Raw genomic sequence first — 13785 nt, 5'->3', positions numbered from 1 at the left:
ATCACTTCATAAATAGTTCACTATGGTAATGTTAGCTACCTCAGTACCCCTGCTAATGTTACTAGCATGCTAGCAGCTAGAAAATGAATGTTTTTGCTTACACTCTCAAATGAAATTTTAGGATTCAGTCATTTAATCTCTGTATAATCTAATGTTTGTACGTTAAGCTAGCTAGCTACCAAGTAAATTAACCAGGTTAGCTGCAGCCACTGGTCTTTGAGGTTCTTTGCTAAAAGTTTAAGACTTTACATATGATTGTGGGAAAGTGTGTGCATGTACAAAAATGCCCATGTTCATGTCCATACAACCTGGTTTTGGCTACCAACAATCAGCCAATGTAATCACTGGTCTTGGGTACAGCAACACAATGTAAATATGAACTGGTAGATTTATTGATTATTTTAATAAATAGATATAGTGGAACAAGACGAAATGAAAGCAGTGAAGCAGTCTGAGAAAGTAGGAAAGGCAATGCTTTAAACATTTGCAAACAGTTAAACATTTTATCCCTTTTTACTTTAGGTTCTGGTTTATGTGTAAATAATAAAATCCTTGAAGATAATGCAAGATTTTTAATATCCTGTTCCACAGACACTTGCATGACAAATGCTTTGCAGCCGATGGCGATCCAGCAAAACTAGGCTTGGTTTTCTCTACTCATTTTCATATAGAACTCTCACTGAGGTTTGTCACAATGTCTCATAAGCTATTTCTCATTTTTATACCCCAGACTGTTTATTAATATTAATATTTCAACAAGTTTTTACATAGATTTGTGGAAACTACTGAATCTATATACTATATTGCCAAAAGTATGAGGACACCTCATCTAATTATTAAGTTCAGGTGTTTCAGCCACACCTATTGCTAACAGGTGTATAAAATCAAGCACATAGCCATGCAATCTCCATGGCAGTAGAATTGCTCGCTGACTTAGGATGTCACCTTTGCAATAATTCAGTTCATAAAATTTCTGCCCTGCTAGATCTGCTCTAATCAACTGTAAGTTCTACTGTTGTGAAATTGAAGTATCTTGAAGCAACAACAGCTCAGCCATGAAGCAGTAAACCAACAAACTCACAAAGTGGGGCCGCTGAGTGCTGAAGTGCTTGTCCTCTGTTGCATCACTTACTACAGAGTTCCAAACTGCCTCTAGAAGCAACATCTGCACAAGAACTGTGCATCAAGAGCTTAATGAAATGAGATTTTATGACTGAGCAGCTGTACACAAGCCTAAGGTCATTACGTGCAATACCAATTGTTGGCTGGAGTGGCATAAAGCTTGCTGCCACTGGACTCAGGGTGCAGGGGAAATGTGTTCTCTAGAGTGATTAATTATGCTCCATTATTGGGCTGATGGATAAATCTGGGTTTGGTTAGTGCCAGGAGAAGGCTACCTAGCAGAGTGCCAACAGTAAAGTTTGGTGGAGGAGGGATAATGGTCTGGATATGTTTTCAGGGTTTGGGCCTCTTAGCTCCAGTAAAAGATAGTGTTAATGCTACAGTTTAGACAATTATATGCTTCCAGCTTCATGGCAACAGTCTGGGGAAGACCCTTTCCTGTTCCAGCATGATTGTGTCCCTGTGCATAAATCGAGGTCCTTAAAGATGTGGTTTGATGAGTTTGTTGTGGAGGAATTTTAGGGGCCTTTACAGAACCTGGACCTTATCTCCACTGAACACCTTTGGAATGTACTGGAACATTTCATTGTGAGCCAGGCCTTCTCATCCTACATCAGTGCCTGACCTCAGAAATGCTCTTTCGACTAAAATTTAGACACGCTCTAAAATCTAGTGAAAAGCCACCCCAGAAGAATGGAGGCTAGCCATAAGGGGGGGCAACTTTGTATTAATTCCCATGGTTTTGAAACGTCCAGAGAGGTCATACAGGTCAGGTGTCCACATACTTTTGGCCATATAGTGTATCTCAAGGTTTTGGCTAGTTATTCAAAATTAATAAGTGGATGCATATATAGATTTAACAGGCCCTTGTATTTGTATAATTAGTATTATTATGTTTATGAAATGGCAATATTATTAATTAGCTGCAGCAAGCAGTCCCACTGTTGAATGTATAACAGCTGCAGCGTTCTGTCCTTTTGAAGCTTGATGGTTTTGTGCTTTGTGAGCTCCTCTTCTCTCGAGGACACCATAGTCCCCTTCCCTCTAATGAGTCATGCTGGATGAATCTACAGGAGAGAAATCAGCTTCAGAGGCTTAATTACGATTGGATTCTTAAGTGTCCGTTATCAGCTCTAAAGCTTTTGTTTAAATGGTGTTAAAACCATGACTTGCTTGTTAATTAGTGTGATGAATTGGTAGTTAATTTGCTTAATCATTTCAGATTATTAATTAATTAGCTTGTTAGTTGTTCTTCAGGGTGACTTAAGGTAATTAGCGTGGGAGCATTCGCGTGGTTCTGCATAAAATATGGTGGAAGAATAGGGAGGTTAACAAAGTTTCATTGTGACAGTGTAAAATGAATTTTTTGAGCACTTGGTTCCAAACAGGTGAGTCAAAAATGCTTTATTCCACACAGCAACTGTCAAACTCTTTTCCCACTGAGACACTTACCGTTCAATAGCATGGGTGGCTGCTGATGAACTCGAGGACCTGCGCTGGCGTCGTTGTGTGTCCTTGGCAAACTGTGCCAAGACACATTCAGAGGGGGAAACTTTCTCGCAGAGGTGTCAGTCTATGCCAGAGCGATGCCTGCGTGCCAGCTGGCGTCAGAGGCAGACAGTCATGCATGGTCTGATGCCATCTGTTTCATGCCGGTGTACAGCCACCCGCTTTGACTAACAAAGCGCACTGCCCATTACCCAAGAGCCAGCTCGTCTCTATTGCTCATCAGCTCATAGCCATTAATCATATTAAACAAGTGAATCACTGAATCATTTAGGAGCAAACCTATTTAGCCCTTAGAGGTCGAGTTCTATCTGTTGTTTTGCTATAGTGTTTACACACTATATGATCATCCAATTGCATGATTAATTACATATAGTACTGTGCTGTACTGTAGTACTGAAGTAGTACTGTAGTATACAGCAGGACTGTAAATGAAGTGCCCTTCATTTATTTATTTTTCAGTCAAAATGGCCATTAAGTACAAATTATTTATTTTCAGGAGATTTTGCTGAAGAGATTTGGGAAATAAGAGAAACAACAGGAGTTTCGTAAACTGGAGTTGAAAAAATGATTAAAGATATAGAGAAAATGGGACTCCTAACAACCATGCAGGACATGATAGACCACCAAAACTACCACCATCAGATTAACAGTACTGTTATCTGTAAAGGAAGAAAATCAGGCTCATTTCTTGCTTCAGATCTAAAAAAAATCAACAAATGTTTCTGTCTGCCGTGGAGGTCAGTGAGAAAAGGAAAAAAGCACATTGCATGGCTTTCCAACGATTTCTGTTTTTTTTTGGTTTTTTTTTTATGTCATTTGAGCTCAGCAGCTGCCCTTTACATTGAGCCCTTTACACAATTTATGATGATTGGACCGACAGAAATGGTCCAAAATTGCTTAGAATAAAATTAGAATAAATTTTATCTAATTTTATTTTTCTGCACTATTTGAACATGGCAGTTGTCCTTTATATTCTTTCAAAATTTCATGATGAATGGAACAATAAAACCTCTTTACATTAACTTATATTAGAAGTACAGAACTTTTTTGCCTTCTTTTGGAAAGTTACCATTTTAAAAAAAGAATTATTCATTTTTGAACAGTGACCATGTGTGATCATGTGTTTTCTGCTTTTTCCACATTCTACTACAGCGTTTCACTAGTTGTGACTGTTCTAGACAGTCTGTCCTGCCTCTGAGTATCATAGTCCAATCAGCACCAAGTTGTGTTCCATACAGTACCGCCCCTTTTGGCAATTTTCAAGCAGTCTATCAGAGTGCATCGTCTGCATTTGTGGAGGACTGCATTTGTTGTTCAACCCAGAAACCGAAGCAAAACGTTGTGCAAAGTCTGAATGTGCAGCTAGCGGCCTAGTGCCATCTGGTTGTTACTATATGATGTTATATAATTAAGACTGAATCAAATTTTTTTAAGACTGACGACTTTATCTAATTTAATTAAATTAATGTTAAAGCTGATCACTCTTTCCATATTCAAAGGTATTTGTGAGGCATTGTGATATATGACAATTCATCTGTTGATGACCACAATTGACTGAACAGTCATTGTGGAGCCAAAATAATTTTATTCAATAAGGCGTTTACAATGAACTCCTGTATATAGCTGTCCACAAATACTGTAAAGTATGTAGCTTGAAGAGAAATCTTGGTTTATGCCAAATGGCAACAGGCATCATTGCCCCCCTGAGAGATCTGGCAGGAGCTGCCACTGGTTTGACTTGAAATGAAATAAATGAAGGGTGGTCTTTTGGAAAAGTAATGTAGATACATAAAGAGAAACATACAGAAACAAAATATTTTACATTGACAAAATCTTTACCAAAAGTACATCAACTGGAAGACGAGACTGCTTTCATGTAACACATTTTATTCATGTGGGAATAAAACTATAAAAATATAAAAAATACAGCTAGTGAAGATTATGTGATACAGTCAAACTGCACTCAAAGCTGACCACTTATAACTATAAAAGGCTTTCTCCAAAAAGTAGCCCAGGCTTTCTTCAGCTGCCAGGCTTTTATGCATGAATACCTTGTGAATAAGCAGATATTCAGGCCAATGACAAGTGTCCTTGGTCCCCTCCATTGCTGCCTGTCTTTCCAAATGGAACAAATCCAAAGGGTGGCAAAAGCTGAGGCTAGAAAGAGGGGAATTAGTCACGAATCAGTCAGATTCCTGGAAGGTTGTTTTACCCATTCCGTTCTGGTGCTGGTTGCTATTATTGGAGTCATACTCAGCATGTGATGGAGACGTCACCCCCACTGCCTTTCTGAAAGCTTTTTTTTATTTGGTGGGGTGGAGGACCCTTGGAGTGAATTTGAGTTTTCAGACCTGTTAGCTTAAAAGCCTTTCAATCATACACCGGCAAGAAGTCGCGGCACTCAATTAAAGCATAAGTTCTCTCAGCCTCTCTCTCTTTCCAAAATGAAATCTCCAGACAGTGCTAGCCTTCCCTGGAGGGCCTGAACAAAACTTGACTAGCCCCTCCTTTTTCTTGGGCCAAAGTCATAGCTCACGGTTAACCTCATGACTTTCTTCATGGCAAGTCCTGTCAAAGTGGCTAGTCACTTAGCTAGCTAGTACACTAAATGGAGTTTAGAACTGAGTTTGGGGAAAGACCATGCCTCCTTCCAATCTAATGTCCTATAAATTCCCGTCTCTACCTTCCGTTTCCCGTGAGGAAGTTTTTGCAATCACCACCACTCCATTTCTGTCTTGTTCCTCTGCCCTATATCAGTCCTACCTCTGTCCAAAAAGGGCCTTCTGGCTTCTGGCCTTCTGGCTTCAAGCAGAAGCCTCCCAGAACTCCAGAGGTCTCTCCCTCAAACACAGCCTCCCTCTCATAATACCGCAATACATTGAAGGCACAGTCCAAACTAATGTTAACAAACTGCTGATAAGCTCTGTTCAAATTCACCTCGTTCACTATTTAGGTCAGGAAAGTGTGACCTCTTCGCAGAAACAATGTGACGAGAGACCAAAATGATCATTTATTTGAGCAACAGAGTAACGTACTAACTGCTTGTTGTATCACCACTAATTTCTCTGGGTTAAAGAGTTTGTTAAATGCCGGATGTCTGTGGTTCATTTCTGTAAAGAATTCTAAGTGAATATCAATCATTCTATCAGGGAGTGCAGCTCTGTTTCTGTTTTATTTTGTTGGCACTGCCTGTGTATTCTCTTTTCCTGAGGCACCCAGGATTTCTTCAGCTTAACGGTGCTGTATTGGCATGAATGTAATAAGATACACTGCTGCCAAAGCAGTTAATGAGAAAGACAAACATGGATAAGAGAAAGATAATATTCTAGATGACAATTAAACACATTAATTAGAATGAACATAAATTAGAAATCAGTTTACTTACAGGATTATTAGTAATCAATAAAGGAAAGGGAAAATAAGGCAATGTCCAAATATGTGATAATCAGTAATAATGAAAAATCGATTTCTAATGGGGTCATATGTAGAGCTCTCTGTCAGGAGGCGCAGCTCTGTCTCCACCACTACGAGCTCACTGAGTAACCAGCTCTGTCTGTGCCGGCCAGTTTCAATGGCCAGACTGTGCTCCTTGAGTTTGTACATCATAAACATCTTCCTCCCAGAGCTTTTCCTCTGTAATTGTTGTGAGGTAAGTCGCTAATGTGTATCTCGATTTAGGGCCAAATAGCACTGACGTTTGTGTTGTTGTTGAGTAGTTTCAGTCCAGTGAGTGAGGTAATTGTGTTTTTCAGTTGGTTATAATGTTTACCTCTCCTCTCTCTCTCTCTCAGTCGTCTCCCTTACTCTTTCTCTCTCTCTTTCTTTCTCTCTCAGTTTCCCTCTTCGTCTCTGTCTCTCCCTCCCTCTCTTTTGCTGTCTTTCTCTGCCCCCCCTCAGCCTGTATCTTCACATGCTCACAGATATTGTGCGTGTGTGTGTGTGTGTGTGTGTGTGTGCAGCAGATAGTAAATGAGGGAAATCCGTAATCTGAACAAAGGCTTAGACTGAGTGTGTGAGTGCGACTGAAAAAAAGCAGAGAACAAGGTAATGTGTGTGTGTGTGTGTGTGTGTGTGTGTGTGTGTGTGTGTGTGTGTGTGTGTGCGCGTGTGTGTGTGCTTGTGTGTGTTCTAGTCAGAAGCTGATTAAAAGCACACTGCTCTCTACCTTGCCACCTCTGTTGTCTCGGTGTAATGAGACACGGCTCAGAAGGAACAACACAGAAGACTCCAAACTGCCTTCACACACTCACACACACACACACACACACACTCTCTCTCAAATCAGAGCTGTTCTGCTACACTCACTGACACGCCTGAAAACAAAACACAAGCTGAAAACAGCCACATTAAAATCTGATTCAGGTGTAATTGGCTAAAGAAACGCTTAATGTTATGAATTTTACCTGTCCTGTTCTCTTGGTGTGCGCCACATATGTACTATTCTACTTGTGGAAAACATGGTGAAGGATGACTCATCTGACCAGATCCCCTTTTTTCCACATCTCTGCCCATGGTTTCTGCAACGTGCATTTGTCTTTGTAATGAGGGGTTTATACACTGCAGCCCTACTGTAATATCACCCTCTGTGTGGATTTCAGACTGTTCTTGCTGACGCAGTTTCCATTTAATGTCTTTCCCAAAGATCTAAGTGCAGATGTCACTTTAGTGACTGTTCCTATTGAAATTCTAGCCAGTTTCTTTATGACTACTGAAACTCCTTCCATCCGTGCCCAGATAATGCCCATGGATATAAACCATTGTACCAAAGTAGCTCAAACTGCAGTATACAGACCTTCTATTTAAACTCATTAATTATTAACGGAGACAGTTATAAGCTAAATATTTACAAAGTTATCATTTATAGGGTACTTTCAATTAGGAGGTTGTTGTCCCACACCTTAACCCCTACATTCCACCTTGTAAAAATAATAATCTCTTTGATCCCTTAAAGTGAATTTGAAAAATATAGATGTATCAAGAGATAAATTTTATATGTATATATATATATATATATATATATATATATATATATGACAAAAATGGAGATACAAGGTTTTCTTCCGAGAGCAGGGGTTTGCTAGTCATGTACCAGCTAGTGATTTTGAGTTATGCTCTAAATCAGCTAAAATTGTTACTACTGAAACATTTGGTGAAAGTTTGAAGGTTTAGCCATTTGTTTATATACAATAATTAAGGTGTAGAGCAAAAGAATTTTAGTATAAACTCTGTTCGAAATCTGAAATGTGTTTTCAATTCTGACTTTGAACCAATTTGGTAGAATGATTCATATAATAGATTGATGTGCAAATTATGAGTTTATGTATAAAATTAAGATTTTTAACTGGTTGCTAGTCATGTACTGGCTACCCAAACACTTACTAAAAAAAACATTTGGTAATGTTTGGTTGTGTTATGATTGTTTTATTAGTAAAGGCAACAGATATTTTCAAATTATGTCAAAAACTGAAAAACATCAAAAATTGAGATACAATATATATATATATATATATATATATTCGTATGTATATACACACATTCGCAAGTTTAACTGCAATTACTCTTGGCCTTTGAGCCGGTAAAACATGGGGGTGAACTGACGGCCTCAGCATAGTTATTGTTTAGTTTGGAGTGATTTCTCACAGTGACTCCAATTGTCTCTCGTTTAATTTGAACTTATTTTGACAGCCCTGAGATTGATTGCTTCAGTCTGTCTGCACCACACTGCTGACCTGTGTTCCCTTAAGCCTGAACACACACACACAAAATCAGTGTGTTTAATTTCAGAACTCTATTCTCTCTGGTGCTACTGAGCCTGTCTTACAGGGACATGGTCAAGAATAGATGAACCTATACAGCATATACCATGACCTGTTGATTTAAGACTGGAGGGATGGAGGAGTGGTATGGCAGCATATTCCTAACTTTATTAAAAATTTAAAAATGCTAGTAAAATGTGGACTTAAAATTGCGCTTCCGTTGTGAGCGTGCATTATTTAAGACATTCAAATTTAAATGCAAAATGTGTATTTGCATTTGCGTTTTGTGTATAATGGCTGGGAAAAGTTAATATGTGACGGAAAGGTCTTAACTTTGGGAGTACTCGAGCATTTGCAACCACTGCTCGTGACATTTTAACACCCCCAACCAGGCCACGGATAATTCTATCCAAAATGATTCCCTGTTTTTTCATGCAGAAGTGATTCTTAACCGACTAGGAGAGCTTGTGGCTGCACAAGCACCAGTGGTAGTGACCTTGTGACCGGCTTCGTGCAGCGGCTCGCAAGACTGTTGGAGGACCTGCACAGCCAAAGATGAATATCCCCATTAAGGAGATGCTGGATTAGCCGGTTGCTTCCCAACCCTGGTCTTGGAGGAACTCTGCCCTGCATATGTTAATGTTTTCACTGCTTCCAACACCCCTGAATCAGCTAATCAGAACTGGATCTCCTGAAGCATCTTAGCACAAAGATTATTCTTAAATGACAGTGCGAGCGTCACAGTAAACACTTTATTTACTGGTACTGTTAAGATCTTAACATTGAGAATTTTGGAAAACCAGGTGCAGCTTGTTAACTGCGCTGACTATTTGTAATGTATTAAAGCAGGGAAAGCACTAAAACATGCAGGGCAGTGTTTCTGCAACAGTACTGCGAGCCTCCAGTCATGATGTTGCTAACAATGGTGCTTGTAATGGCCATAAGCTCAGTCAGTCAAGAATCACTACCATACAAAACAACAGCTCGTTAACAACTGCTCACTATTTATAATTGGCATGTTAAAGCAGGGAAAGCATTAAAATGTGCAGGGCAATGTTCCCCCGACAGTCTTGCAAGTCTCTGCGCAAAGCTGGACGAAATCACTAAAACACACCCGAATGTCCCACCCACAGCATTTCATTATCAGGAAACCTCATTGACATCAAAAATGCAATTGCATACAGGGCTGCAAAAACATTTTATTTTGGGAGAGCTGCAGCGCCTTGAATAAAGTTGCAGATCAGGGATTGTTATTCCATGAATTGTTAGACCATTAAGACAATGAAAATGAAATGTCAAAAGCACTTTGCTTTTCCATGTTAACTTTTTCCAGCCATTATACACAGAAATGCAAATATACATTTTGCATTTGAATTTGGAATGTGTCTTGAAGCCCCAAAATCACAGGCTTATTACATACAAGTCTTATTATTCAGTAACTACATATATATATTATTAGAGTGTGACATGTTTCCATCTCCATGTGTACCTTTGGCTTCCTAAACATCCCCAAAACCTGCTGGTAAGAACATGCTACTTATACATTTATTTATTTTTCTTATTTTGAAACCATTGCACAAGCAACCATGCTTCTCTACCATATAGAGCTATTTGAGCACTTTCCATTAAGAGGGGGTGTAGCCTTTTCTGGACATCTGTCTCTGAATAAGTGTTTAAAAGTGGCAGCATTCCTTTTAAAAGTGCCCTTGTCTCCTCCTCAGTCCAGCTCTACCTCTCTGCCATGCTGTTTGTGTTTGTTGTAAGAGGCACTTGAGGGAAATCTGTAACATGACACTGAATGTAAGTGTAAAGGTGTTATGTCAGATGGAAAAAAAAGGTTTCCTTTATAGGTTTTAGAAACATTTTGGATGTTTGCAAACCATTCATAAATGTAGATCATTTCTATTTCCATCATGAAAGTTTTCCAAAGCATTAAACAATTTTTTTGTACAACCCTATTTCCAAAAAAAGTTGGAACGCTGTGCAAAACATAAATAAAAACAAAATGCAATGATGTGCAAAACATTTAAATCCTATATTTCATTGAAAATAGTTTTAAGACAACATATCAAATGTTGAAACATTTGATTTTATATTTTTTTGAAAAATATATGCCTGTTTGGAATTTGATGCCAACAACACGTCCCAAAGAAATTGGGACAGGGGCAATAAAAGGCTAGTAAAGTTATGTAATGCTAAAAAAAAAACACTCGGTAGTTGATTGGCAACAGGTCGGTAACATGATTGGGTATAAAGAGAGCATCTCAAAGAGGCTGAGTCTTTCAGAAGTAAAGATGGGGAGGGGCTCACCACTCTGTGAAAGACTGCACGATCAAATAGTGCATTCATTCAAGAATAATGATTCTCAATATAAAGTAGCAAAGAACTTTTGCTTTTCATCATCTACAGTACATCATAACATTAAAAGATTCAGAGAATCTGGAGAAATTTCTGTATGTAAGGGACAAGGCCAAAAACCAGTATTTGCTGGCCGTGATCTTTGGGCCCTCAGGCGGCACTGCATTAAAAACAGGCATGACTCTGTAGTGGAAATCACTGCATGGGCTCAGAAACACTTCTGAAAACCACTGTCTTTGAACACAGTTCATCACTGCATCCACAAATGCAAGTTAAAACTCTAAAACGCAAAGAGGAAACTACACACACCGATCAGGCATGACATTATGACCACCTCTTCGTTTCTGCGCTCATTGTCCTTTTATCAGCTCCACTTACTATATAGGTTCACTTTGTAGTTCTACAATTACAGACTGTAGTCCATCTGTTTCTCTGCATACTTTGTTAGCCCCCTTTTACCCTGTTCTTCAGTGGTCAGGACCCCCATGGACCCTCACAGAGCAGGTACTATTTGGGTGGTGGATCATTCTCAGCACTGCAGTAACACTGATGTGTTAGTGTGTGTTGTGCTGGTCTGAGTGGATCAGACTCAGCAGTGCTGCTGGAGTTTTTAAGCACCTCAGCCACTGCTGGACTGAGAGTAGTCCACCAACCAAAAATATCCAGCCAACAGCGTCCTGTGGGCAGCGTCCTGTGACCACTGATGAAGGACTAGAGGATGACCAACACAAACTGTGCAGCAGCAGATGAGCTATCGTCTCTGACTTTACATCTACAAGGTGGACTGACAAGGTAGGAGTGTCTAATAGAGTGGACAGTGAGTGGACACAGTGTTTAAAAACTCCATCAGCACTGCTGTGTCTGATCCACTCGTACCAGCACAACACACACTAACACAGCACCACCACATCAGTGTTAATGCAGTGCTGAGAATGATTCATGATGGTATAGGGGTGCATTAGTGCACATGACATAGGTGATCTGTGAAGGCACCATTAATGCTGAACGATATATACATGTTTTGGGAACATATGCTGCCATCCAGTCGACGTCTTTTTCAGGGAAGGCCTTGATTATTTCAGCAACACAATGGCAAACCACATTCTGCATGTATTACAAAAATGGGCATATATTTTTCAAAAACAATAGAATTTCTCAGTTTCAACATCTGATATGTTGTCTTTGTATTATTTCCTTTTAAAAACATCGTTTACATGATTTGCATATCATTGCATTCTATTTTTATTTACATTCTGCACAGCATCCCATCCCCATTCAAAGAGACAGTAATATTCACACAAGCAACTACCTGGGTATACACGAAAAATAAAGACATTGCCACATTAAAAACATTAAATACTGAAAATGTCGATATAATACATTTACTGTTGAGGCTTTTATGTATATTCTTCTTCATAATGGCAGTTTTGACTGGAAATGAAAAAAAGGAACAGGTGATCTCTGACTTTTGCACAGTATTGCATATTCTTCATGTATTACTAATGCCGGTAAATGAAGGCCAATATATTACTATTTAAATACTAGTATTTAACTTACAAAACAATTACCAGTGCAATGAAATATTAGTGAAAATAGTGCAGTCTGCTAGCAACACTGAGACCTTTTTCAACAGACGACTACTAATTTTACATCTTTCTTCATTTATCCTTCATTTATAATCTTTGTCTTTTTTCTCTGCTCAGTGTGTTAATGTTTCTTGCTACATGAGCTTTAAAAAACAGAAAGAATCATTAGCCCAATGCTTCTTTAGAAGGCAATCTGGCATTTATGTGTAGTATTGCATATCTAATAATATCCCTTTTAATAACTCCTGTGCAATAATGAGACTTAAATAATCATGTTTTTTTATGGTTTGCAGAAAAGACAAATGTCTCTTAAATACAGTGCCCCGCAGTGTTTTTACTGCGGTCAGTTCCTGGTGTTCTGATAGCACTCGTGTTCTCTTTTGGCTATTTGTGGAAGGCCTCATCTGCATCAAACAGAGCTTCCCTGCTATTCAGATGTGGTGTGACAGTTGCTTTCTTGGCTTTGTCCATATTAACTACATATTTTTAGATTTCATACCATTTTCAACTCTGATGCCTAGAATCCAGTCAATGTTTGATATTTTAAGTATTACATATGTCTCGATTCTACAGTGCATTGGCTTGTTTACATGCAAAGATTTTTGCCAATCTGATTATAGATTAAGACAGAGGTGTTTATAGGCACACTCTACTCAACAATCTGACAGAAAATCTCAGTTTGCCTGCACACTACAAATAATCCGTTCCATGTTTTACACGCCTTCGTAGAGCATCACTTAGTGTAGACGTTACCATGACAATGAGCTTCACGTGCGTCCAGTCGGAGACGAGCAGCAATGAGTTACCTGAGTTTTCAGCTGGCACGCTTGTGTTTACAATTGCTTTAAAATTATGACAGACTCAGGAAAATGTACTTCACATGTACTTATTAAAGAAGGAAGATGTCACGATCTGAGACACATAAGCTGGACTCCAGTCCCACCGCCATCTTTTAAAGTTCAAAGCATAAACTTCATCTCCTCTGCAGACCAGTTTCTGCTCCCACCATGTTGAACATTCTGAACTTTTGCTATGACACAAACACACATGCACAGAACATACTTAAAATTTTCGATAGAGAATATAATGAAATACAGACGTTTACACGCCTATTATTCATCTGTTCAACAGATTATTTACAGGATTACCCACCTCGTTCAATCGGATAGAAATTGTATTCCGAATGGCTTCAATCGGACTAGTCTATTCTGATTGAGGTGTATACATGGATGTATTCTGTTCCAATTGAGCTGTTTATTAACAAACTATCAGGCTACAGGTAAAAATGGCTACTAATTATATACTACATACATTATATTGCCAAAAGTATTCGCTTGTCTGCCTTCACATGCATATGAACTTGAGTGACATCCCATTCTCAATCCATAGGGTTTAATATGATGTCGGCCCACCCTTTGCAGCTATAACAGCTTCAACTCTTCTGGGAACGTTTT

The 13785-nt window shown here is 39.0% G+C and overlaps 1 protein-coding gene across 1 annotated transcript in view; it reads left to right on the top strand.

Annotated features, from left to right (window-relative positions):
- The window catches only part of cntnap5l (contactin associated protein family member 5 like), a 167114-nt gene that overhangs the window by 59741 nt on the left and 93588 nt on the right, over positions 1-13785 (top strand).

The sequence above is a fragment of the Colossoma macropomum genome, unplaced genomic scaffold (genome assembly GCF_904425465.1).
Source record: "Colossoma macropomum unplaced genomic scaffold, Colossoma_macropomum, whole genome shotgun sequence".
Taxonomy (NCBI): domain Eukaryota; kingdom Metazoa; phylum Chordata; class Actinopteri; order Characiformes; family Serrasalmidae; genus Colossoma; species Colossoma macropomum.
Note: the sequence above shows the minus strand (reverse complement) of the source record. Positions and strands in the feature narration are given on the sequence as shown.